The sequence below is a fragment of the Rhinoderma darwinii genome, unplaced genomic scaffold (assembly GCF_050947455.1).
Source record: "Rhinoderma darwinii isolate aRhiDar2 unplaced genomic scaffold, aRhiDar2.hap1 Scaffold_54, whole genome shotgun sequence".
NCBI classification, from domain to species: domain Eukaryota; kingdom Metazoa; phylum Chordata; class Amphibia; order Anura; family Rhinodermatidae; genus Rhinoderma; species Rhinoderma darwinii.
In genome coordinates, this window is record NW_027464089.1 from 37,021 (window position 1) to 64,956 (window position 27,936).

At 44.6% G+C, this 27,936-nt stretch overlaps 1 pseudogene; it reads left to right on the forward strand.

The window, feature by feature from the left end:
- The first annotated feature begins 12,540 nt into the window (after nucleotides 1-12,540).
- LOC142722917 (Fanconi anemia core complex-associated protein 100-like) lies at nucleotides 12,541-25,843 on the forward strand (annotated as a pseudogene).
- Nucleotides 25,844-27,936: the final 2,093 nt, after the last annotated feature.

Consider the following 27,936-nt stretch of genomic DNA (forward strand, 5'->3'; position numbering starts at 1 on the left):
GGTATATATAGTAACAGGGATGATGGCAGGTATATATAGTAACAGAGATGATGGGTGGTATATATAGTAACAGGGATGATGGCAGGTATATATAGTAACAGGGATGATGGCAGGTATATATAGTAACAGGGATGATGGCAGGTATATATAGTAACAGGGATGATGGCTGGTATATATAGTAACAGGGATGATGGCAGGTATATATAGTAACAGGGATGATGGCAGGTATATATAGTAACAGGGATGATGGCAGGTATATATAGTAACAGGGATGATGGCTGGTATATATAGTAACCGGGATGATGGCTGGTATATATAGTAACAGGGATGATGGCTGGTATATAGAGGGATGATGGCTGGTATATATAGTAACATGGATGATGGCTGGTATATATAGTAACATGGATGATGGCAGGTATATATAGTAACAGGGATGATGGCTGGTGTATATAGTAACATGGATGATGGCTTGTATATATAGTAACAGGGATGATGGCTGGTATATATAGTAACAGGGATGATGGCAGGTATATATAGTAACAGGGATGATGGCAGGTATATATAGTAACAGGGATGATGGCTGGTATATATAGTAACAGGGATGATGGCAGGTATATATAGTAACAGGGATGATGGCTGGTATATATAGTAACAGGGATGATGGCTGGTATATATAGTAACAGGGATGATGGCTGGTATATATAGTAACAGGGATGATGGCTGGTATATATAGTAACAGGGATGATGGCTGGTATATATAGTAACTGGGATGATGGCTGGTATATATAGTAACAGGGATGATGGCAGGTATATATAGTAACAGGGATGATGGCAGGTATATATAGTAACAGGGATGATGGCAGGTATATATAGTAACAGGGATGATGGCAGGTATATATAGTAACAGGGATGATGGCTGGTATATATAGTAACAGGGATGATGGCAGGTATATATAGTAACAGGGATGATGGCAGGTATATATAGTAACAGGGATGATGGCAAGTATATATAGTAACAGGGATGATGGCAGGTATATATAGTAACAGGGATGATGGCTGGTATATATAGTAACAGGGATGATGGCTGGTATATATAGTAACATAGATGATGGCAGGTATATATAGTAACAGGGATGATGCAGGTATATATAGTAACAGGGATGATGGCAGGTATATATAGTAACAGGGATGATGGCAGGTATATATAGTAACAGGGATAATGGCAGGTATATATAGTAACAGGGATGATGGCAGGTATATATAGTAACAGGGATGATGGCAGGTATATATAGTATCAGGGATGATGGCAGGTATATATAGTAACAGGGATGATGGCAGGTATATATAGTAACAGGGATGATGTCTGGTATATATAGTAACAGGGATGATGGCTGGTATATATAGTAACAGGGATGATGGCAGGTATATATAGTAACAGGGATGATGGCTGGTATATATAGTAACAGGGATGATGGCAGGTATATATAGTAACAGGGATGATGGCAGGTATATATAGTAACAGGGATGATGGCAGGTATATATAGTAACAGGGATGATGGCAGGTATATATAGTAACAGAGATGATGGGTGGTATATATAGTAACAGGGATGATGGCAGGTATATATAGTAACAGGGATGATGGCAGGTATATATAGTAACAGGGATGATGGCTGGTATATATAGTAACAGGGATGATGGCTGGTATATATAGTAACAGGGATGATGGCTGGTATATATAGTAACAGGGATGATGGCTGGTATATATAGTAACAGGGATGATGTCTGGTATATATAGTAACAGGGATGATGGCAGGTATATATAGTAACAGGGATGATGGCTGGTATATATAGTAACAGGGATGATGGCTGGTATATATAGTAACGGGGATGATGGCTGGTATATATAGTAACAGGGATGATGGCAGGTATATATAGTAACGGGGATGATGGCTGGTATATATAGTAACAGGGATGATGGCAGGTATATATAGTAACAGGGATGATGGCTGGTATATATAGTAACAGGGATGATGGCTGGTATATATAGTAACAGGGATGATGGCAGGTATATTTAGTAACAGGGATGATGGCAGGTATATATAGTAACAGGGATGATGGCTGGTATATATAGTAACAGGGATGATGGCTGGTATATATAGTAACAGGGATGATGGCAGGTATATATAGTAACAGGGATGATGGCTGGTATATATAGTAACAGGGATGATGGCAGGTATATATAGTAACGGGGATGATGGCTGGTATATATAGTAACAGGGATGATGGCAGGTATATATAGTAACAGGGATGATGGCTGGTATATATAGTAACAGGGATGATGGCTGGTATATATAGTAACAGGGATGATGGCTGGTATATATAGTAACAGGGGTGATGGCAGGTATATATAGTAACAGGGATGATGGCTGGTATATATAGTAACAGGGATGATGGCAGGTATATATAGTAACAGGGATGATGGCAGGTATATATAGTAACGGATGATGGCAGGTATATATAGTAACAGGGATGATGGCAGGTATATATAGTAACAGGGATGATGGCTGGTATATATAGTAACAGGGATGATGGCTGGTATATAGAGGGATGATGGCTGGTATATATAGTAACAGGGATGATGGCTGGTATATATAGTAACAGGGATGATGGCAGGTATATATAGTAACAGGGATGATGGCAGGTATATATAGTAACAGGGATGATGGCAGGTATATATAGTAACAGGGGTGATGGCTGGTATATATAGTAACAGGGATGATGACTGGTATATATAGTAACAGGGATGATGGCAGGTATATATAGTAACAGGGATGATGGCTGGTATATATAGTAACAGGGATGATGGCAGGTATATATAGTAACGGGGATGATGGCTGGTATATATAGTAACAGGGATGATGGCAGGTATATATAGTAACAGGGATGATGGCTGGTATATATAGTAACAGGGATGATGGCTGGTATATATAGTAACAGGGATGATGGCTGGTATATATAGTAACAGGGGTGATGGCAGGTATATATAGTAACAGGGATGATGGCTGGTATATATAGTAACAGGGATGATGACTGGTATATATAGTAACAGGGATGATGGCAGGTATATATAGTAACAGGGATGATGGCTGGTATATATAGTAACAGGGATGATGGCTGGTATATATAGTAACAGGGATGATGGCTGGTATATATAGTAACAGGGATGATGGCTGGTATATATAGTAACAGGGATGATGGCAGGTATATATAGTAACAGGGATGATGGCAGGTATATATAGTAACAGGGATGATGGCTGGTATATATAGTAACAGGGATGATGGGAGGTATATATAGTAACAGGGATGATGGCTGGTATATATAGTAACAGGGATGATGGCTGGTATATATAGTAACGGATGATGGCTGGTATATATAGTAACAGGGATGATGGCAGGTATATATAGTAACAGGGATGATGGCTGGTATATATAGTAACAGGGATGATGGCTGGTATATATAGTAACGGGGACGATGGCTGGTATATATAGTAACGGGGACGATGGCTGGTATATATAGTAACGGGGATGATGGCTGGTATATATAGTAACGGGGATGATGGCAGGTATATATAGTAACGGGGATGATGGCAGGTATATATAGTAACAGGGATGATGGCAGGTATATATAGTAACAGGGATGATGGCAGGTATATATAGTAACAGGGATGATGGCTGGTATATATAGTAACAGGGATGATGGCTGGTATATATAGTAACAGGGATGATGGCAGGTATATATAGTAACAGGGATGATGGCTGGTATATATATAGTAACAGGGATGATGGCAGGTATATATAGTAACGGATGATGGCAGGTATATATAGTAACAGGGATGATGGCAGGTATATATAGTAACAGGGATGATGGCTGGTATATATAGTAACAGGGATGATGGCTGGTATATATATTAACAGGGATGATGGCAGGTATATATAGTAACAGGGATGATGGCAGGTATATATAATAACAGGGATGATGGCTGGTATATATAGTAACGGATGATGGCTGGTATATATAGTAACAGGGATGATGGCTGGTATATATAGTAACAGGGATGATGGCTGGTATATATAGTAACAGGGATGATGGCTGGTATATATATAGTAACAGGGATGATGGCAGGTATATATAGTAACAGGGATGATGGCAGGTATATATAGTAACAGGGATGATGGCTGGTATATATAGTAACGGATGATGGCAGGTATATATAGTAACAGGGATGATGGCAGGTATATATAGTAACAGGGATGATGGCAGGTATATATAGTAACAGGGATGATGGGAGGTATATATAGTAACAGGGATGATGGCGGGTATATATAGTAACAGGGATGATGGCTGGTATATATAGTAACAGGGATGATGGCTGGTATATATAGTAACAGGGACGATGGCTGGTATATATAGTAACGGGGATGATGGCTGGTATATATAGTAACGGGGATGATGGCTGGTATATATAGTAACGGGGATGATGGCAGGTATATATAGTAACAGGGATGATGGCTGGTATATATAGTAACAGGGATGATGGCAGGTATATATAGTAACAGGGATGATGGCTGGTATATATAGTAACAGGGATGATGGCTGGTATATATAGTAACAGGGATGATGGCAGGTATATATAGTAACAGGGATGATGGCTGGTATATATAGTAACAGGGATGATGGCTGGTATATATAGTAACAGGGATGATGACTGGTATATATAGTAACAGGGATGATGGCTGGTATATATAGTAACAGGGACGATGGCTGGTATATATAGTAACAGGGATGATGGCTGGTATATATAGTAACAGGGATGATGGCTGGTATATATAGTAACAGGGATGATGGCTGGTATATATAGTAACAGGGATGATGGCAGGTATATATAGTAACAGGGATGATGGCTGGTATATATAGTAACAGGGATGATGGCTGGTATATATAGTAACAGGGATGATGGCTGGTGTATATAGTAACAGGGATGATGGCTGGTATATATAGTAACAGGGATGATGCCTGGTATATATAGTAACAGGGATGATGGCAGGTATATATAATAACAGGGATGATGGCAGGTATATATAATAACAGGGATGATGGCTGGTATATATAGTAACAGGGATGATGGCAGGTATATATAGTAACAGGGATGATGGCAGGTATATATAGTAACAGGGATGATGGCTGCTATATATAGTAACAGGGATGATGGCTGGTATATATAGTAACAGGGATGATGGCTGGTATATATAGTAACAGGGATGATGGCAGGTATATATAGTAACAGGGATGATGGCAGGTATATATAGTAACAGGGATGATGGCTGGTATATATATAGTAACAGGGATGATGGCAGGTATATATAGTAACAGGGATGATGGCAGGTATATATAGTAACAGGGATGATGGCTGGTATATATAGTAACGGATGATGGCTGGTATATATAGTAACAGGGATGATGGCTGGTATATATAGTAACAGGTATGATGGCTGGTATATATAGTAACAGGGATGATGGCTGGTATATAGAGGGATGATGGGGGTTTTATCCTCTTCCATTCACTTTCAGAGAGGTCTGCAACACTTTCTAATGCAAACGCCTCTGTCAGATGTCAGAAAAGATTAACCCCTTCCCGTCTTAAACAACTTTCAGATTTTCATTTTCGTTTTTTCCTCCCCACATTCCAGAAGCCATAACGTCTTTATGTTTCCGTCTATATAGTCCTATGAGGGCTTGATTTTTTCGGGACGAGTTGTAGTTTTTCGTATCACTATTTATTTTGCCATATAATGTACTAAGAAACGGGAAAAAAATATTTGTGGGTTAGAAAATGAAAAAAACAGCGATTCCTCCATGTTTTTTTGCGCGCCGTTTTTACAGAATTCACTGTGCAATTAAAACAACATGTTACCTTTATTCTGCGGGTCAATACGATTACGGCGATACCAAATATGTGTAGTTTTTTCTATATTTTACTACTTTTACAAGTAAAAACCTAAGTGTAAAGAAAGAAAATGTATTTTGTGTCGCCAAATCCCGAGAGCCGTTACTTTTCTGTTTTTCCGTTGATTATTTGGTGTGACGGCTTGTTTTTTGCGGGATAAGCTGCAGTTTTTAATAATATCATTTCGGGGTACATGAGACGGTTTGATCACTTTTTATGACATTTTTTGTGGGAGATGAGGTGACCAAAAAATAGACATTCTGGCGTTTACAATGTTTTTGTTTTTTACGGCGTTCACCGTGCGGGTTAAATAATGATATATTGTGATAGTTCAGACGTTTGCGGACGCGGCGATACCAGTTATCTTTATTTTTTTTATTTTTTTTATCTATGCTCTAGGGGGGAAATGGGAAAAGGGGGGTTTTTGAACTTTTAATTTTTTATTATTTTTTTTTACACCAAAAAAACCTTTATTTGACTCATTTTTACTTTTTTTATTAGTCCCCCTAGGAGACTTCAACCAGCGATCGTTAGATCCTAATGTATTGTATTGCAGTATATCGTGGTTCTGACAGGCTGCTATTAAGCCCTGCCGGAGGCAAGGCTTAATAGGTGTACAAAGATGGCGGACCTGGGGGCGTTCATTAAGCCCCCAGGCAGCCATAGCAACCATCGCCCCCCCGCGGGTCGCCCCCCTCTTTCTGACGATTTAGACGCTGCGGTCAGTAATAATCACAGGATTTAACGAGTTAATCTAGCGGGATCGCGCTCGAGCTCGATGCCGCTAGTTACTCTGAAGTGTCGGCTGTAACATACAGCCGACACCGTCATCGTATGGAGCGGGTTCACTGCGTGAGTCCGCTCCATACTTCCCCTACCCGACGTCACATGTTGGGAAGGGGTTAAAGGCTATGTACACCTATATATATATATTGGGGAAAACAGCAGCACAAAATGTTCAGTGTGAAAGGAGATCTCCCCAAACATGGGTGGTGCCGCAGCCAAGAATCCCAGGTCCAGGGGAGACAATCAATATGCAATGGAAGAAGGAACTGCAGCGCTCAAGATAATCCAAAGAAGTGGATGTGATTTATTCACCAGCCATAACAACACTTGCAACGTTTTGGGTCTTTATCAAGGATTTCATGGGTGGAAACGTTGCAAGTGTTGTTATGGCTGGTGACTAAATCACATCCACTTCTTTGGATTATCTCGAGTTCCTTCTTCCATTTTCTATTTATATAAAATGTGTATTTGTTGCAAATTTTCTAATTCATTTTTATTAAAAACTATTTTGACTTTCTGAGATACAGCTGCTTTGTATCCTGTATACAGAGCGGCTGTATCTAGTGCTGAAACCTGAATCTGTCAAGGTCGGCGGGACGGACGGGTTCAGTGGCAGCGGGTCCTGCGTGTCTCTGACATCTAGGAGCCGCCTGTTATCCATCACATGGAAGTTATGAATTTAGGCTTCGTTCACACCTGCGTCGGGGCTCCGTTACGTCAGACCTTTCCAATAGTCGGACCCATGAACGGAAACCACAGCTTTACGTTTGTATCCCCATTGATTTAGACTGCGCTATTGATTCTGCCAAAAAAACTGAAACCTTACAGAATGGAAACAATTTGCATCGGAAGCGTTACCGGAAACGACCCCAGAGAGCCCCTTAAGTTGGGCTCCGTTCACATGTAGTTTTTTAGGCACGTCAGAGGAATACTCCAACGTAGCATCCCGTGCGCCCAGCGTATGCCAAGGGAGTGTTCTTTGGGCATACGCTGGGCTGGTACGTGTCCGCTTATATTTTTTGGCTGTATAGAATAGCGTGGTCTGCAGTGGGGCGCAGTAAATAAACGTATACCTCGCGGTATACAACTTTCTTTACAACGGGCGACGTATCCCATAATGTATGGATTGTAGTTACTTGCTGATCTTATTGTTGTCGGTTTCTTTTAGGTCTTGTTTTGGGCTTGAAGTGATTGCAGAATGTCTCAGATCCAGCACTTGGTTACGTTACAGAATCCAAATCTAAAGGCCGTATCATATCCCGGAACACGCAGGTCTATATCTGCAATGGCACCAGGTGTGTTACATAGTTACATAGTTACATAGTTAGTACGTCTGAAAAAAGACACATGTCCATCAAGTTCAACCAAGGGACGGGAAAAGGGAAGGAAAAATTTCTACACATAGGAGCTAATATTTTTTTGTTCTAGGAAATTATCTAACCCTTTTTTAAAGCCATCTACTGTCCCTGCTGTGACGGCTCCTGCGGTGGCTATTCCATAGATTCACAGTTCTCACAGTAAAGAAGGCTTGTCTGCAGGTTGAACCTTTTTTTCTCCAGACGGAGGGAGTGTCCCCTTGTTTTTTGAGGGGGTTTTACAAGGAACAGGATTTCACCATATTTTTTGTATGTGCCATTAATATATTTATATAAGTTAATCATGTCCCCCCTTAGTCGTCTTTTTTCAAGGCTAAATAGGTTTAATTCTTTCAATCTTTCCTCATAACTTAAATTCTCCATGCCCCTAATTAGCTTTGTTGCTCTTCTTCGTATTTTTTCCAACTCCAGGGCATCCTTTCTATGAACTGGAGCCCAGAACTGAACTGCGTATTCTAGATGAGGCCTCACTAATGCTTTGTAAAGTGGTAATATTACATCCCTGTCCCGCGAGTCCATGCCTCTTTTAATACACGACAATATCCTGCTGGCCTTTGAAGCAGCTGATTGACACTGCATGCTGTTATTTAGTTTATGATTTACAAGTACACCCAGATCCTTCTCAACAAGTGACTCCCCCAGTGTAGCTCCCCCTAGGACATATGATGCATGCAGGTTGTTGGTACCCAGATGCATAACTTTACATTTATCTACATTAAACTTCATCTGCCAAGTGGACGCCCAAACACTTAGTTTGTTTAAATCTGCCTGCAATTCATGAACATCTTCCATAGACTGAACTATATTACATAGCTTGGTGTCATCTGCAAAAATAGAAATAGTGCTATTAATCCCATCCTCTATATCATTAATAAATAAGTTGAATAATAGTGGTCCCAGCACTGAACCCTGGGGTACACCACTTATAACTGGGGACCATTCAGAGTAGGAATCATTGACCACAACTCTCTGGATACGGTCCTTGAGCCAATTCTCAATCCAATTACAAACTATATTTTCTAAACCTATAGTCCTTAATTTACCCATTAGGCGTCTATGGGGGACAGTGTCAAATGCCTTTGCAAAGTCCAAAAACACTAAATCCACAGCGGCCCCTCTGTCTAGGCTTCTGCTCACCTCTTCATAAAAACAGATTAGATTAGTTTGACAACTTTTGTCCTTAGTAAAACCGTGCTGGCTGTCACTTATAATACTATTTTTTGTCACATAATCCTGTATATAGTCCATCAATAGCCCCTCAAACATTTTCCCCACCATGGATGTTAAGCTTACTGGTCTATAATTACCCGGGGAAGACCTAGAGCCCTTTTTGAAAATAGGCACCACATTTGCCCTGCGCCAGTCCCTTGGCACTATACCAGTCACTAGAGATTCTCTGAATATTATGAAAAGGGGGACAGAAATAACTGAACTAAGCTCCTTAAGAATTCTAGGGTGTAACCTATCTGGTCCCGGGGCCTTGTGCACATTTATTTAATTTAATTTAGCTTGGACCATCTCTACATTCATCCAATTCAGTATATCAACTGATATATTAACAGCACTGGCACCGGCTACATCAGCTGCTCTTTCTTCTGTTGTATATACAGAGCTAAAGAACCCATTTAGTAACTCTGCCTTCTCTTGATCCCCTGTGATCAACTCCCCATTACCACTATCTAGGGGTCCTACATGTTCAGACCTTGGCTTTTTAGCATTTATATACTTGAAGAATTTTTTAGGATTTGTTTTACTATCCTTGGCCACCTGCCTTTCATTTTGTATTTTTGCAAATTTTATTACATTTTTACAGATTTTATTAAGCTCTTTATATTTTACAAAGGCTTCAGATGTACCCTCAGATTTGTATTTTTTAAATGCCCTTTTTTTGTCATGTATTGCCCCTTTCACAGAAGGTGTAAGCCATGTGGGGGTTAATTTGAGTCGTTTATACTTGTTACCTATAGGAATAAATTTTGCACTATAATAACCCAAAGTAGATTTGAAAATCTCCCATTTATCATTTGTCCCATTATTTGACATTAGTTCTTCCCAGTCCATATCCTGAATTGCCGCCTTCATCCTGGGGAAATTGGCTTTCTTAAAATTAAATGTTTTTGCCCTCCCAGCCTGCGTTTGTTTTTTACAGTATAGGTAAAATGTAACTATATTATGATCACTGTTACCGAGGTTTTCACGAACATTGACGTTCCCAACAAGATCTGCATTATTAGAAATTACCAGATCCAACAGAGCTTCACCTCTAGTCGGGTCTTGCACAAACTGGGCCATAAAATTTTCCTGCAACAGGTTGAGGAAATGTCTCCCCTTTGCAGTTGAAGCTGAACCATGACACCAATTAATATCCCGGAAATTAAAATCTCCCATTATCACTACAGTACCCGCCTGTGCAGCCCGCTCCATCTGTTTATATAGCTGAACTTCCATCTCCTCAGTTATATGGGGGGGTCTATAGATTACACCAAAAGTAATTTTTTCAGTGTTTACCTCCCTTTCTAATTCCACCCACAAGGTTTCAACCTCCTCACAGTATTCACCCACTATTGTCTCTTTCACACTCACCTTCATATCATTTCTCACATACAGACATACACCACCACCTTCATATCACTTCTCACATACAGACATACACCACCGCCTTCATATCACTTCTCACATACAGACATACACCACCGCCTTCATATCACTTCTCACATACAGACATACACCACCGCCTTCATATCACTTCTCACATACAGACATACACCACCACCTTCATATCACCTCTCACATACAGACATACACCACCGCCTTCATATCACTTCTCACATACAGACATACACCACCACCTTCATATCACTTCTCACATACAGACATACACCACCACCTTCATATCACTTCTCACATACAGACATACACCACCACCTTCATATCACTTCTCACATACAGACATACACCACCGCCTTTCCTATTTGTCCTGTCTTTCCGAAAAAGTGTAAAACCCTGTAGATTTACAGCCCAGTCATGTGAAGAGTCCAGCCATGTTTCAGCAACACCAACTATATCTATATTTTCTTCCAGTATCAAGGCCTCCAGCTCCCCCATTTTGCTTGCTAGACTTCTGGCATTTGTGAACATACACTTTAACTTGCCTGTCAGTTTTTCACTTTTATTATCAGAAATGTGATTTGACATTAATTGTGCCTTTTTATTTACACTGATGTTTTGTAACGAAAGGATCTCCTTATCTTGTTGTCTAGTCCTCTCCCCACATTCTGTTTCTCCCCCCACCAATATAGTCTGACCCCTCTCTAACCTGGCTACCCCTTTTTTTTCTACATTGACCTCAGTCCTCAGTGTGTATGTCTTCAGCACGGAGAAGAAGCAAGTGACGGGGAGATGCTTTATATTCTGTTTATATTCAGAACTATTGGAGCTTGGAGGGTGTTCACACCACGGCAACCATCTTTATACTAAAAGAGGCGCCAACTTTCACTAAAATCTCATCCTTTTATGTATACAGCTCCTATGTAGACTTATGTGTCCTCATGGTTATAGACTACAAATCCTGTGTAGTCTGATGTTACGGTCGTGTGTAGGGCAGCCAACACATGAACGATCCCACTAGCAGCGTAACCGTAAACTGGCCAATCAGGTAGTCCGTGCCTATCTGGTGCCTGCGTAAAGGGGCATTGGATTGGCCAAATTCGGCTGATCAGACCTTACATACGTAATTTGGCGGACCACGGCGATTTTTTCCAACCTGGTGGATCACATCTCTGGAGGACAGAAGTCTACCATCGGCCACCACGAGCGTTCCTTTCTGTTATTTTTGCAAATAAAAATCACCCATTTCTGCAGACTTTAACCTCGTGTTTATGACCATCTTTACTCCCTCCGCCCCTGCTTCATCCTACTGTAGGATCAGACTGCACACAGGAGTTGTTTGTAATCTGTAGGTCTGCATAGGAGCTGTATACACAAAACGGTGGAAGATTTTGAATCAAGACTATTTTTGCAAAGTTGTTTCAAGATGGATATACGCTGTCAAAGATGTGCCCGCTCCTGCAACCAATTTTTATTTGCTCTAATGCATCCTACTATTTTGTGTCTACAGCTCCTATGCAGACCTATGTGTCGCCATGACTACAGAGTACGAACAAGCCCTATGTATAGTCTGATTCTGCAGTCATGTGTTACTCCACTCCCTCGGTCGCTGCTACTTCTGAACCTACAGTAGAAGAGGCGGCAGAATCAGACTACACAGGGTGTATTTCTACTCTGTAACCATGGAGACACATAGGAATACATAGGAGCTGTATACACAAAGTGGTGGACTTTATTGAAAACCTAATATGTTGATGTTTTCCAGGCTGTCTATCTATTTCCCTCCAACGTTTGGCACATAGAATTTCCTACAAGTTCACGCCAGCTCTATGTCCTTTGTGCCCAGAATGGATTATACCTTCTAGAGTGGGATGAACAAGGAAGGTGAGACCGATCATTGAGTGTTCAATTCCACTACAGCGCCACCACAGGAGAAATGAAGCATTACATGATTCCCATCTAAATCAATGTGCTCTCTGTGATGGCTTGCCGGGTCCTCTGATGCTCTTTCTAGCAATTTTCTGCTCAGGGAAATAGATCAGGACTCCCCTCTATTAAGTCAGAAGTTCAGAACAGAGTCTGTGAGAATAGGCGATCAGAGCCTGAGAAGTCCTTGTACGCTGGTTTCAGACGGCCATGATTCAGCTACAATACCGGGACCTCCTACGTCTCTACCATTTATCTGAATGACCTTGTATTTGTTGTCTTTGGGATGCACAACTTGTAACGTTCCAGTCACTATTGAACACAATTTGTTTTGTTATTTGTTTCTATTCAGGTTGTTGATGGAACCCAGTTCTGCCATCAATAAAGGAGACGTGACCGTGGACCAGATAGGCCCCACTTTTGGTCGTGTGCTGGATCCGTCTATCTGCTCTTTCATGGTGGCCCATGAGGTTCTTGTTGTTGTATTAGCACTGCAGGACAAATGGAAGATCTCAGTGTTTCAACTGGAATCCCTAAAACATGAAGAGCCGTCCACAGCCCCATCCAGAGAAGTGACGTTTTCTCATAAATATGGGCTGGACCGCTGTGACCTGCAGCCCGTCCTGTGCTGTGTTTCTCTGTGGAAAGAAGAAGCAATGAGCGCTGATTCTCCACGTCACTCAGCGCTGCAGGCTGCCTTATTCACTAGACTCTTTGGGGTTGATCTTGCAATATTGGAATCTCCCATGATCCTCTGTGGGTTCCCTGATGGTCAGGTAGTGAGCTTTCCAGTAGAGAGTGCTGGGGTGCGTCACTCTGCAAATCACAACCCAACCCACGGCTCAATGAAGCTTCTTTACCACTTGGAGCAGCCTGTCGTTTCTATAAGGATGCGATCATGTGACCTCAATACTGAGCAGCCCCTGCCGAAAATACAGCGTGTGACTGTTTACTGGTTGTTGGCCAGAAGGGTCTGATCGTGTCGGTGACAAGTGGTGATAATCCAGATGCCGTGTCCTGTGCATATAAAGATGACAGATTACCCTCCTCAGTGATCTGCACTTTCTACTCCACGTCCAGCGATCTCATCTATGTGACCCCATCACACCGGGGTAAAGAAACCGCAAGCAACAATACCGCCTGCTCCACAGTGTCCTCCCTCCGTCACAATATAGCCATGATCGTGGCCTTGTCACAGGTGTCCTCATTACATGGTAAGTTACTAAAAATTGTTCTACTTGTAGATTATGTACATATATTATATGTATATGTGTTGTGGAGGAGAATTGCTATGAGGTCACCGGGAGATTTCCCAACTTCAGAGGGGTTTACATTGGGTGACCCCTTCTGTGCTGGATTGTCCGGTCATAACACACTCACATGTAGTGGAACTGAATGACGTGTCAGGTTTTAGGAGTCTCCTTTTATGCAGATTTCCCTGAGAAATAACGCACCTCAATATGTCAATGACGAGACGTGAGATAACTGACGTGTCGTGTACCCGGATCCCCCCATTACAGGCTTCTCTTCCATTGCTGCTTCTCATCAGATGCCACTGCATAGAAAATACTCCCTCTCCTGGGACTGCAACTCATCCACATTCAAGTGAATACTGCAATACCACACACAGCCCGTAGATAAAAGTGGCACTGTTTCTGGAGACACAACTCAGCCCCTTTTTTCTAATTAGGAGCAACCTCTTTGGTTGTTTCAGGTGGTCCTTAAAGGGACATTCCCACCTATTCATTATATATGTCATAAATGTCTGATAGATGCGAGACCCAGCTCTGGGACCCGCATCTATCTCCAGAATGGGGGTCACCTGAACCCTGTCCCAGCTGGTGAAGCAGCGTCCCCCGATTGTGGCATTCAGGTGGAGAATAACTGGGGTGGTGTTGGTGCTTGTGGGTGAGATGGGTGCGGGTCCCAGAGTCTGGACGCCCATCCATCAGACATTTATGGCATATCTTGTATTTTATAGACTTCAATAGAATAAACCATTTGGCAGCCAGTTGTAGTTTTGTGGGGGCATTAATTCATCGAGTTCATCCAGCCCTGACATAGAGAAGCTGCAAGCAGCAAGAGCAGCTCTTCAGGATCAGACTGAAGTCCCAGAGAATCCCGATACTAGGGGGGGACAGGTTTACACCAGTCTTAATAAATTGCCCTTTTTGTGTCTGTGATGTTCACGTCATCCAGCGTTGTGTGTAGTGGGAGACTCCCAGATAATATGACGTCATGGTCTACGATGACGGTGACCAGTGCAGGTGACATCTATGAAGGTGCACGTCCACTTTCCACAGTGTCAATCTCTTTTTAAGATCAGGTATTTATTTATTTTTGGTATTTTCTGTAAAGCTACTCGGCTCGTTGCCTTGTCTAAGAGGGGACGTCTTGTGCTCTGCAAGTTACATCAGAATGAAAGCAAAGATCAGCGGCATGGATTGAGCTGCGTGATCGCCGGATAGAGGATCAAAGAGATGTTGTCTGGAATTGGCTCCGTGTCAGAAAGGTGGGAAAAAGATCAAGACTTTTAATGGGAAAATAAAAGTGTTAAATGATCGGTGTATTTGTATAATATTTGCTGCAAGTTTAGGCTTCAGTGGTCACTCACTTTTCACCAAACATTGTATAAATGGATAGTACAAGTGAATATAATAATCTTGTCATATATCAGATTTGAGAATCCGGCTTCTTTCCTTTCCCATTCTCCCCTCCTAACTGTTTACTCTGAATTTACTGCTAAATACGTCCCCTCCGCTGCCCATAGAGATGGCCAAAAACAAACATTCCCTGTAAAGTGTCTCCTGGTTCTGCTGTTGGGTTCCCTCTCCCTTGTTGCTTGGGGCACTAATGAGTGGCCGTCGTCTGTCTGTCTATCGAGCCCAGGTAAGTATAAAGCAGGTCATACACATTAGATGTACGTCGGCTTAACCCGCCGATTTCAGCAGGATCGGCCGACCATCTAATGTGCATGGCAGCGTCCCGAACCACCCCTGACGGCAGATGTCGGGGGAGAGAAGGGTCAGGCACGTTGAATTTCAACCTCCCCGATCCTTTGTGCTGGTAGCAGATCAGCCGCTTCCAGAGAAGTCTCGCAGCAGCTTTCTCCCTATTGACAAGACGTGGACACTCGGCTGCGCCATAGGAAAGCTGTCGGCCGTCCGCTATGGTAAGAGTATGGCCAGCCTAGGACTCTGGGTTTAGGGAATTTAACTTCATGTAATATTATGGTGTGGAGTTTGACTTTAATGTCAGATACAATATTAGTAGGTGCCATTCAGATTTCTAGGGTCACGAGTTCTGCCTGTCGTGGAGTTACAGCCACTATTGCTGCCGTGGATAAAACAAGTCTCCTCTTTAGTCATTTCTGTCTCTAAGCAAAACTACTAGACGGCTGCGAAGCCAAGAGAAGAAAATGGCACGTTTATGAAGAGTCATGTCTCCCAATTGTAATACTCGGAATGGCTGCGGGAACATTTCCTCTACCCCCACTGCCCGCTGTGCTGTCCTATATAGTGGAGAGCAGCTATTCAGCACAGCACAGACGATTCACTCTCCTCTCATCCTCATGAATCAACCATAGAGAATCACTCACATTTATTCTCTCTTCTCTGGGAAGACATTTAACTAGTAAAGTACCAGAGCATGGAGAGAACCCACTGTAACCGAGGGGAACGTAGAAATACCTATAGATTCTCCTTGTGTGGAATTGGATGGAAGTTGTCAGTCGTGACTATTCCGCCCCCTGCTGTGTGTAATGTGTACTGCTGAGAGACACCAATGAATGTGGCTGCATTGAAGAAGTTCAGAATAGTATTTTCTGAGCACACAATTCACAGTATGGACGTGGATGGCGTTTTATATCACAGCCATCTGCAATCATGCCCACGATACACAGTTCTTCTTTGTTTAGCACGGGGGCACTTCATTGTAATGTTATGTGTTTTGTATAAAGAGTGTCCACAGATGACAGAGGGCCCTGTGCAATGCAGCATGGGGGGGGGGGGGCCCATTTCACCATCAAACCTGCATCTTCTTATATTTTTAAAATAAACAATTGTATAAGAAAATAAATCTCTGGAAGATGTTCAGGTCGTCTCTTGATTTCCTCCACAATGATGGGTAACATCCCTGGTGGGCTGGTGCAGTGAATGGGGTTGATGAGAAGTTCCCTAGTGGGCTAGGGGTAGTGAAGGGTTAACTCCGTGTACTGAACCCTGTAAGATTCCCTCCTCTTTCTACTCCATCTGTGGCTGTAGACGGCTCCGGTATACAGAATCTGCATTATCAGCTCTCACACAATGATATAGGCTTTGTGATTGGCTGACTGGGATGATGCAGCGCCTGTGTAATCTGTGAGGGACCCGTAGAGAATGTGGTTTTCCAGTCCTAAGAAATTGCTGGCCTATCCTCAGGATAGCCCATCAATACCAGATCAGTTAGGGGTCCAACTCAGCACCCCCGACGATCAACTATCTTGAAGGGGCCGCAAATGAATGGGAGAAGGCTGCACTACTGTGAACCACCGCTACGTGTGTTGGTGATTCGCAGTACAAGCGCCACTGCCCCTTCAAAACAGCTGATTGGTGGGAGTCATGCGAGAGACGATCTTCATTACCGCTCCCCACTCTGCCCAAGAGATGAGGCTCCTGAACAGAGGACCCCCCTCTAATAATAGGGTGGATGAATAGGGTTTTTCTAAGCTGGACAACCCCTTGAATTGTAGATTTGCTACTCAATACATACATAGTGTAACGCTATATCCATGCGTGTTACTTTTCCCCCTATTTTTTAGCTTCTCTGCATTGAAGACTGTAGCGGATGAGAAGAGCAGGTCCTTAACAAGACTCAACCAAGTGATGTCATTGAGCCGGGAGCTGCTGTCCGGGCAGGGGACGATCTGTCCCGTCAGATGTGCCATCAGGGTGTCCTGGACCCACATTCTTCAGGAAGCCTATATGACCGTATACTGCAATTTGGAAAACCAGAGCGACTACATCTTGGAACATGGATGGACCTTATGTCTCCTCATAAGTACTGACCCAATCACCTCTTATTCTTTTCCTGGGGAGACCAAGGAATTTGCATTCCCATTACCTGGACTTGGATGTAACAGCCTGGATTTCCCTATAAGATGTGGTGCTCCTTATTTGACAGTGTAAATGGGTTTTCTGCAGACGGTGGTGACTCTTCAGAGCCCTCCGTGTCTTCCTCACACAATCATGGGGTCTGCCGACCTCTACAGGAGCACATCATTGACATATTGCAATGCCTGCGTACAATCCCCCGGGCTGCCTATTGCTCTGCAGCATCACATACTCTGCCTGAGGACGCAGTGAGAGCGATTTGGAAAACATCTCCGAAAAGTGACCAATGGGGGAAATCCTCTGCGACTGTAACCAGAGACTTCATTCTACAACGCCTTTTAAAGCTTCAGTTCGATTGTCGGCCGTGCTGTTGGATTGTTCCTTACAGAATAAACAATCAGGTGAGCGACTGCTGTGTATTATATCTGTATTACGCACATTCAGGGGGAGATTTATGAAAACCAGTGCAAAGGTAAAGGGGAGTAGTTTCCCATCGCAAACCAATCAGAATCCAACTTTCCTTTTTCAGAGGCCCTTTGGAAAATGAAAGCAGCAGCCTGATTGGTTGTCCACTTCTCCAATGCACATCTTTCCATAAATATCCCTCTTCGTCTTCCTCTGGTGCACAGGGTGGCTCAGTGGTCAGCACTTACCTTGCCGCTCTGTGGTCCTGGGTTCAAATCCGACCAAGGACAAGGTGTTTGTATGTCCCCCCTGTATTTGGGTGGGTTTGCTCCAGATATTCTGGTTTCCTCCCACATACTGATGGCTTAAATGGCTTCCTTTTTCAACATTAAATTTTTATTAAGTTTTTTTCAGGTAATACAAAGACAATGCATACGGCAATATATCTCTAATCAGGTTATCAATGACAAAATGTATACATAACCCACAGTATTCACAATGAACAATTCTTGTCACAGTCTTACATAGAGACATAAAGCCCGGGCAGTTACAGTGCTTATCAGTGCATTATTCATAGAAAAGAAAAATAAATTACAGCAATTAAAATAATCAAAACCAGAGGAACAAAAAGAACAACAAACAAACATCGTCCATCCAGAACTAAACATGTCTTGGCTTCGTTACATGCCTATGGATGAGGTAGAAAAACCATACACAATACCGGCTGGCATTACCCGTGCTCTGGTATCCGAGCCTCCGGCCGTGGCCAGGCACTTCCCTACCACGGGATTCTAGGTCTCCTATGAAGTCCCAAGTGTCTGCTTTCGACAAGGTCAAACTATGGGACATATAGATGCTCCTGAATTGGAGCCCGGGATTGAAGAAGTCAGATAAGTCTGCCATGGCTCCCATAGTCTTAACATTTTTGGCAACTGATGTGTTCGTAACGCATGCATGCATTCCATCGTGAATGAAACATTCACTAGATTGACAAGCTCAGGACTGGAAATAGTGTCACTGCATTTCCATGATCTAGCAATCAACAAACGAGCCGCTATAATAATGTGGCTAGACACCGTCCTGGATACCGCTGGGATCTCTGACATATCGAGAAAACATAATGCCATAGCCGGACTTGGTTCTACTATGCAGGAAGACACTTGGGAAATCATTGCAAATACCCTAACCCAAAATGAGTGGACCTCAGGGCATTGCCACCACATATGGAAGTATGAACCCCTGCACCCACATCCTCTCCAGCACGCCTCCGAGTAAGTAGAATCCGATCTCGCAATCTGTGAAGGAGTCATATACCATTGTAGTAGTCGTTTTTGAGACGATTCCCAATGTTTTACCCCTTTCGATATTTTCCTAGTCCACGTGAAGGCCGAACCCCATTCCCTCAATGTGAAGGATGAGCGTAATTCTCCCTCCCATTTTACACAGTAAGGAGGCCTGCTGGAGAGAAGGCGGGCACACAAATCTTCATAAAACATAGAGATACCCTTCTTTTGATTTACAGGACCGAAGTAGTAATTTTGGGCCACAGAAGGGAATAATGGCACATTAACATCCAGAGAGGTAAAGAGATGCCTGATACATAGATACTTATAAAAATCCCTATTCGGGATAGAGTACTCCGACACCAGGTCAGAGAACGCCCGCAGAGTGCTACCCGTGAACAGCTTGTGTATGTGGGAGACTCCAGATGATATCCAATTGTCCAGAGACACCCCCGGGAGCTCCGAGGTCAGGAATTTCAGAGGTAAATTTTTTATAGGTGTAAGAGCCGATGAGGGGAGATGTGTTGAGTAGTGTTTCCAAGCTTTAAGTGAAGCTGAGATAGGCGGGGACATTACCCCAGAAGGCTTAATGTTTACCTTGGGGTTTACCCTCAGGAGTGATAAAAGAGGTTGCTCTATTATGGTCTGCTCTATTTGGGCCCATTGTTTTGAGGGCGCAGGCGTACACCAGAATTTTAGATGATCAAGAATAACCGTCCGGTAATATCTCTGGACGTCCGGCACCCCCATCCCCCCCTCCCTCCAGTGTCTGTACATTGTGTGCATCCTGATTCGTGGTTTTTTGTGCGCCCATATAAAATTATTCAACAATCTTTGGAGCTCTCTCAAATACGAGTTAGGAAGGGGTATTATCACCGTACGAAATTGATACAAGATTATGGGAATGATCATCATTTTAATGACCGCGATTCTGCCCGCCCAGGACGTGCTGACATGGGAGTATGATGCCAACAGTTGAGAAATGGTTTGCAATAATGGGCTAAAGTTGTGCTTAAAAAGGAGATTAGTGGACTTGGTAAGAGAAATGCCGAGATACGAAATTTTAAGAGGATTCCATTGAAAGGGAAATGTACTTCGTATGGAGGTTTGGACATGTAAAGGGAGACCTACATTCAGCAAGTGGGACTTGTTGCAGTTAACCTTATAGTATGACACCTCCCCAAATTTGTCTAGCGTCTTTTGAGCTTCTGTCAGAGAAGCTAACGGATTTGTCAAGGAGAGAATCACATCATCCGCATATAGCCCTATTTTATGCAGGGTGTGACCAACCTGAATTCCCTGGATATCAGTGTTTTGCCGGATTGCCGCCGCTAATGTCTCCATTACTAAAGCAAATATCAGGGGGGAGAGTGGGCATCCCTGTCGAGTACCATTAGTAATGGGGAATGGCGTGGAGAAGAAGCCTGATGCCAAGACTCGGGCGGAAGGGTTAGAATATAACGCTAGGATCGCAGATTTAATCCATCCTGTAAATCCGAATTTGATAAGGAATTATCAGGTATCCCCAGTGAACCCTGTCGAATGCCTTCTCCGCGTCCAGAGCAAGGAGCACAGAGGGCACTCGTCTTTTTACAGCCCAGTCTATCAGATTAACATATCGCCTTGTGCCATCAGGTGCCTGCCTACCTGCAACAAATCCCACCTGGTCCTCGTGTATAATGGTAGGGAGCAGATTAATCAATCTATTAGATATCACTTTGGCGTAAAGTTTAATGTCCACATTCAAAAGTGAAATGGGACGGAAGTTTGCCGGGGAGTCCGGGGACTTCCCAGGTTTTGGGAATGTGACTATAGTAGCGGACAGCATCTCCTTTGGGAAGGAGCCTACTGCCGCCGCCTTGTTGAACACCCCCACCAGATGTGGGGACAACACCTTCGTAAATTTTTTATAATAATAATTAGTGAACCCATCAGGGCCCGGTGCCTTGTGCTGCGGTAACACTTTTAATGGCTCGGGAGAGCTCCAATTCTGTAAAAGGCGCTTTCAGGGCCGTACTATCGGTTTCTGAGAGGGAAGGGAGATTCAGGCCGCCCAAGAAGTTATTTATATCCTCCGGGGAAGGCTGGTGCGTCGATTGATCCTCTTTCAGATTATACAGACTATAATAATAGTTCCTGAATTGTTCACTTATCTCCTGAGGGTGAGTGATGTGGCCCCCCTGTCGATCTAATAGGTGCGCAGTTCTATATCACATGAGTAGAACCATTCTTATTGACGATCAACTTGACCGGGTATCCCCATTTATACTTGAAATTGTGCTCCCTGAGAGTGACTGTAATTGGTTGGAATTGCTTGCGAAGCATCAGCGTAGAAGCAGATAAATCCGGAAAAATCGAGACTTGGGTGTAGGGTTCAGGAAGTTTTCCCAATCCTCTGGACTCTTGAAGGATGCGGTCTTTAGTTTGATAAAAATGTACTCTTGTTAATACATCCCTTGGAGAGTCGGTAGGAGCTGAGCGGGATTTAGGGATCCTGTGCGTTCTATCTAGAGTCAGGTCTAGAGGAGCGAGCGTAGGTGACAAAGCTTTAAACATGTCCTGTAGATAATTCTGCAAGTCCCCAGGGGAGACGGTCTCTGGGACCCCCCGTACCTTCAAGTTATTACGTCTGGATCTATCTTCCTGATCCGTTAGTTTGGACTTCAGCCATACCACTTCGTCTTTAAGGGCAGAGTGAGCATCTATAAGCGTATTATGGGCTGCAGCATAATCACCCATTTTGCGTTCAATGTGGTCGGTGCGGCACCCCAGCTCATCCACCGACGTTTGAATCTGTGACATCATTTTATGTAATGTCTCCGATATTGAGCTTTGCAACGACTGTATTAACCCCTTCATGATAGCAGTAGTAAGGGGTGCATCGTCTGAGATGGCCGCCATTTCAGGAACGTTGGTTGCTGTAAGGCCGCCCACACAGGCCGTTAATGGAGCAGGACTGTGCTTTCTCCTGCCTCGGGTTCATGCTGTTAGGCGGGGAGGGTGCTGAACGAGTCGCCCCCCGTTTGGCCGGGTTGCCCACATCTTTTGATCTCCCCTGGATAGATATAGCTGACTGACCTGGGTTAGCCGTTGTTGAGGCACAGGGACGCGTGTCTTCCCTCTCATGAGGCGAGCCGGCACCATCTTGGATGCGGTCCGTCGCTGGGAAGTAGTCCGGGAGCTTTTTCAGCTCTACCTTTGCTCCCCTCCTCTTAGTCATGTTGCTCCCCGGTGCTAGGAAGTTTAAGGAGTGGAACCCTCGTGTTTCCGCTTCTTTTCAAGGCGATCTGTCGCTGTGAGCCGCTACTTAGCTACTCGGTATGCAGGAGAACTTGTCTTACACCGCCATCTCAGTCAGCGGCAAGCTCCGCCCCCGGCTTAAATGGCTTCCTATAAAATAGTCCATTGCAGCAATTTTGAGCACATTCTGTGGATTTTATAATCTGCAGCGTGTTCATTATTCGGTGCAGATCTTTTCCTGAGCGTGTGAACAGGGTATAAAAGACTTAGTTTTATGATGAATATGTAGGATATGTTTCTGTCTTTTTCCCTCTGCTCTGCTGTGCTGCACTGGCTGCTGCCAGAGGTGCTGGTAAACCAGGAAGATGTACAGGAGGTGCAAGGTGTGACCCCAGATGGAAAGGAGCTTTGTATTCGGCTTCTAGAGGTCAGTCATTCTGTATACACTTTAGTGATAACTGTGAGAAGCGATCCTGTCCGCATCGGCCAATATTCCTGCAGAACGAGTCCAATACCAAGTGACATTTATGTCACAACGAATTACTGCGGTTCTGAAGGCCAAAGGAGGTCCAATTTGGCCCTTGTCGAATTCGCTCAGCTCCTTACACTAGTCCATTTTTCCTGCTTCCAACATCAACTTCAAGACCTGACTGATCACTCACTGCCTAAGGCTGGATTCACACGAGCATGTTCGGTCCGTAAAGGACGGAACGTTTTTCAGCCGCAAGTCCCGGACCGAACACCCTGCATGGAGCCGGGCTCCTAGCATCATAGTTATGTACGACGCTAGGAGTCCCTGCCTCTCCGTGGAACTACTGAAGAGATGATTACAGTACGGGACAGTGTCCGGCAGCGAGGCAGGGACTCCTAGCGTCCTACATAACTATAATGCTAGGAGTCCCTGCCTCTCCGTGGAACTACTGAAGAGATGATTACAGTACGGGACAGTGTCCGGCAGCGAGGCAGGGACTCCTAGCGTCGTACATAACTATGATGCTAGGAGCCCGGCTCCCTGCACTGTGTTCGGTCCGGGACTTGCGGCCGAAATACGTTCCGTCCATTACGGACCGAACATGCTCGTGTGAATCCAGCCTAAAATATCCCACCCTTGTCAGACGCCATTGTAACCAGATCATCAATGTCATTCACTTCCACTGTTAGTGGTTTTATTGTTATGGCTGAACGTTCTATGAGCCGGACAATTCAACAAATCCTCGCCACAAGTGTTGTCCTTGTGACATTCTCATCGGTAGTAAGAAAGTATTGAATAACTAATTGTCCATCCTTTAGAATGAAAACAAAGACCAGATCCAGTGTAACTTGGATTTAGTATTGAGAGATCGTCTTCCTATTTTACGGATGTTCAGCCATCACTTTTATGTTGGAAATCGTCATGGATTGTGTTCACTGCGCTGACGTTTGTGATGTAAATCACCTGATGTGTAGAAATGTTTGTGTTACCGGTTACTCCCCTATTATCACCCAAGTATCAGATCTAAAGACAGAGGATTCTTTATTTTCTACAGCCAAATCCAGGCCAGACATAGGTCCTCTTATATATGTGCTCCTTCTTCCTTTAGGTGTCTGTGGAGGAACGTTCCTCCCATGGATCCATCCCAGCTGTGGAGATGCAGATCCTGAGCTCCCACTTACATGTTGTGGCTTCTCTACATCTCGCAGTTATCAGCCGTTACAAGGTAACATTGTAATAACGCCACACATAATTATTTATACTCCAATAGGAGACAATGTGATTGTGTATGGCATTGCCACTAATATTCACTGACTGGCCACGTCATTAGAGAGACCCGTCTAGTAGCGGGCTGGACCTCCTTTGGCCTTCAGAACCGCAGCAATTCCTTGTGTAATAAATGTCACTTGGTGTTGGAATCGTTCTGCAGGAATATTGGGCGATGCGGACAGGATCGCTTCTCACAGTTATCGCTAAAGTGTCCTGCCATAGGGTGAACACTGCCATGAAGGGATGGATTTGGTCGTCACAAAGCTTATGTAAGCCGTACTGTTCAAGCGTCCGCCACAGAGGACTCGGGGTGTGCCAAAGAAACGGCAATATTACTCCACCAGCCTGACCTGTTCACACCTGACAGGACGGGTTCATCCATTCATGCTGCTTTAGCCAAATTCTGAACCTCTCCTCTGCACGGAGCAACCAGAATCTGGATCATCTGACCCGGCGATGTTCTGCCACTGCTCAGTGGTACAATTTGTGCGCTCTTTTGCCCACTAGAGTCTTGTCATTGTGTTTCCCTTAGAGAGCAATGGCACCAGAACTGGTTGTCTGCTGTTATAACTCCTCCGTGCTGAGGAACCATGAGTTGTGTGTTCGGACACGTTTTTCTGTTTTTCAGAACGATTCCTGACATCCTCCTCTGACCCCTTTTGTCGACAAGTTGTTGACGTTCACCGGATCCACTGTCGCTGGATGTTTTCCTAGATCACACCATTATCTGTAAACTCTCCACACCGTTGCATGAGAAAACCGCACAAGGTCGTCCGTTGTTAAATCACTGGTCCAGGCTAGTCTAACACCGATGACCATTCTTTGTTCGAAGTCGCTCAGATCACTTGATTTTCCAATTTGAATGTGGATTCACACTGAAACTGATCCACAGAAAGCGTTCACTCCGGGGTCACGTGTCTAATTTCCATACAGGGAAGCTCCAATGGTGTAAGGATCGGTGGCTGTTCAGTGTATCTTCCTAAATGGCGATCTCTGGTGCGAGGAGCCATCACTTGTCTACATGTGCTCGCTGCACGATCCAGTTACCAGTCTCCTGTCCAATGAATGGGAGACATCCAGGGAATCCTGTTTATATCAGAGCAGACCTGACTAATCAATCCTACAGGGGGCGCTCACACTCAGTCAGTGACTTTATGCAGACGTGGTGTCTGAGATGAATGGTCAGGAACATCATGATGACAGATGCTATAGATGTAACCGGCAGCGCTGCACATGCTCAGTTCTTACATCTTACCAGAAGGAAAATGTTTCTGTGCACAATGTCTCATTCTTCTTCCACCCTCATTTTATCTCATTTTGTTTCCTAGATTTTACTGCAACAAAATAATCCGAACACCGACAGTCGTTCCCCTGATTTGAGTTTGGGGGAAGATTCAGCCGCTGTTCAGCGCTCATGAGGTAAGTCATTCGCTCTTTGTTGCGGTTTTAAGGCTGTAAATTTATATCAAATTCATGACATTTAAATGAAACATATAACATAAGGCAGATCATTGAGGGTAAAAATAAAGTGTAAAGAAATGTATCTGGAATAATCAGCGTATACTCCAATGCGTGTAAAATAAACATAGACAATAGTGGGGGGGGGGTCACCTCTTTTCATGTAAGAAACAATGTCTATATAGGTGGGGGCTCGGCATAGAGGAGTCCCCAATTACTTGTCAGATGCAGCTTTTTACCCAAGTACCTGATAAGTAGGTGATCAGATCTTCATGTACATCCCAGGATTCAGTGACATTACCTTCATAGCGCTGTAACATTCCGCGGCCGCCTTAGGCTACGTTCACACCTAGCGGATTTGCTGCAGATTTTACAGGATTTGCAGTGATTGACTTGCAGTGCGGATTTTGAAATTCACAACATGTCAACTTATGCTGCAGAATGGTTACGTGATTGTTGCAGATTTTCCTGATTGAGTTCAATGGAGAAATGAATATCTGCAACAAACACCAAATGTTGGGTACAGGCAACAAAAAGTAGAGAAAAAAAAACAACAACCCCATTTCCACTTAAAAAAATCCACCTCCCCGGGCTGCAGATCACATGGGACGAAACATTATACCAGGAGGCCGGCTGCATGGAGACCGGCCGGGGGAGTAGGGTGTCATCAATGGCTGCATGGAGACCGGCCGGGGGAGTAGGGTGTCATCAATGGCTGCATGGAGACCGGCCGGGGGAGTAGGGTGTCGTCAATGGCTGCATGGAGACCGGCCGGGGGAGTAGGGTGTCATCAATGGCTGCATGGAGACCGGCCGGGGGAGTAGGGTGTCGTCAATGGCTGCATGGAGACCGGCCGGGGGAGTAGGGTGTCATCAATGGCTGCATGGAGACCGGCCGGGGGAGTAGGGTGTCGTCAATGGCTGCATGGAGACCGGCCGGGGGAGTAGGGTGTCATCAATGGCTGCATGGAGACCGGCCGGGGGAGTAGGGTGTCATCAATGGCTGCATGGAGACCGGCCGGGGGAGTAGGGTGTCGTCAATGGCTGCATGGAGAGCGGCCGGGGGAGTAGGGTGTCATCAATGGCTGCATGGAGAGCGGCCAGGGGAGTAGGGTGTCGTCAATGGCTGCATGGAGACCGGCCGGGGGAGTAGGGTGTCGTCAATGGCTGCATGGAGAGCGGCCGGGGGAGTAGGGTGTCATCAACGGCTGCATGGAGACCGGCCGGGGGAGTAGGGTGTTATCAATGGCTGCATGGAGACCGGCCGGGGGAGTAGGGTGTCGTCAATGGCTGCATGGAGACCGGCCGGGGGAGTAGGGTGTCATCAATGGCTGCATGGAGACCGGCCGGGGGAGTAGGGTGTCATCAATGGCTGCATGGAGACCGGCCGGGGGAGTAGGGTGTCGTCAATGGCTGCATGGAGACCGGCCGGGGGAGTAGGGTGTCGTCAATGGCTGCATGGAGAGCGGCCAGGGGAGTAGGGTGTCGTCAATGGCTGCATGGAGACCGGCCGGGGGAGTAGGGTGTCGTCAATGGCTGCATGGAGAGCGGCCGGGGGAGTAGGGTGTCATCAACGGCTGCATGGAGACCGGCCGGGGGAGTAGGGTGTCATCAATGGCTGCATTGAGACCGGCCGGGGGAGTAGGGTGTCATCAATGGCTGCATGGAGAGCGGCCGGGGGAGTAGGGTGTCATCAATGGCTGCATGGAGACCGGCCGGGGGAGTAGGGTGTCATCAATGGCTGCATGGAGAGCGGCCGGGGGAGTTGGGTGTCGTCAATGGCTGCATGGAGACCGGCCGGGGGAGTTAGGTGTCGTCAATGGGTGCAGCGCCAGAGGGGGGAGTTTTGTCGTCATCATGGTTTTCTTTTTCATCTCTCTGCTGTTCTCCGCAGCGGTAATTCCAGGCAAAAATTTGCAACAAATGAAACACGATTTAGTGCAGACTTTCGGACGGAATTCCCTGCTAAATCTGGATCGGATTTGCTGCAGAATTTTCCTCAGCCGATCTGATTAGTGT